This window comes from Staurois parvus, unplaced genomic scaffold, assembly GCF_062004578.1.
Source record: "Staurois parvus isolate SC_StPar_1 unplaced genomic scaffold, SC_StPar_1.0 ptg000099l, whole genome shotgun sequence".
Taxonomy (NCBI): Eukaryota; Metazoa; Chordata; class Amphibia; order Anura; family Ranidae; genus Staurois; species Staurois parvus.
In genome coordinates, this window is record NW_028317895.1 from 4,162,318 (window position 1) to 4,163,450 (window position 1,133).

Sequence of the window (1,133 nt, forward strand, 5' to 3'; positions counted from 1 at the left end):
CCCCTCCCCCCGGTCACAAGAAGCCCGAATTTGAAATAGTGCGACTTACAGTGAAGTCGCATGATTTCAAAATTGGGCGACATGCTGATTTCAGGTGTGATTTGCAAGACATCTGATACAGATGTCTATGCAAATGGCACCAAAAGTAGTACATGTACTACTTTAGAAATCGGTCCGGCTCTGACCAAGTCAGAATCACATCAATATGACTGCTGTTATTGTGGACAATAGGGTGCGACTTGGCATACAATTTGCAAGTCGCATGGCATGCAAATTGCATACCAAGTCATACCCAATGTGACCGGGGCAGGGGCAGACTGACCATTCGAGCACTGCCCGAGGGCGCAGGGTCAGTAGGGGGCACCATGAAATGCTCCTGGTACCTTTTATAGGCTTTTTTGGGTGTGCTTTGAGTGTGGTCAAGGACACAGGGGCCCCATGATCCCCTATTGCCTGGGGGGCCCCATGAGTTGCCAGTCCTCCCTTGGACCAGGGTGTAAATGGACTGTAGTGCATTTCTGATTTCAGGTGCGATTTCCAAGATATCTGACACAGATGTCTATGCAAATCGCACCAAAAGTAGTGCATGTACTACTTTAAAAATCGGTGCGGCTCCGACCAAGTCAGAATTGCACCGATATGACCGCTCTATTTGCGGACAATAGGGTGCGACTTGGCATACGATTTGCAAGTTGCAGGGCATGCAAATCGCATGCCAAGTCGCATCCAGTGTGAACCAGGGCTTAGGCTAGGTTCACACCTATGCAGTTGTTTTTTCTTGTTGCTAGGCAAATTAAAACACATCAAAAATGCTCGACATGCTTTTCTGCAGCATCTTCATTGAAGTCTATCGAACCAAAAACACTTTTTGCATTTTCCACCAGCGAAGGTAAATATGCGATTCCTGTGAGGACAAGTGGAAGGTACCAGAACAGCTTTTATTGGGGTAGGTAGGAATAACCAAATTTAAAAAAAAAATATATATATATATATATATATATATATATATATATATATATATATAAATAAATAAATAAATAAAAATATCACGCATGCGCACAGGATCTTTTACCAGGCAGAGTTCCCTTTAAGAGCAGTTAAAGGCTCCCGAGGGCGTGACGCTGTGTCTTTGC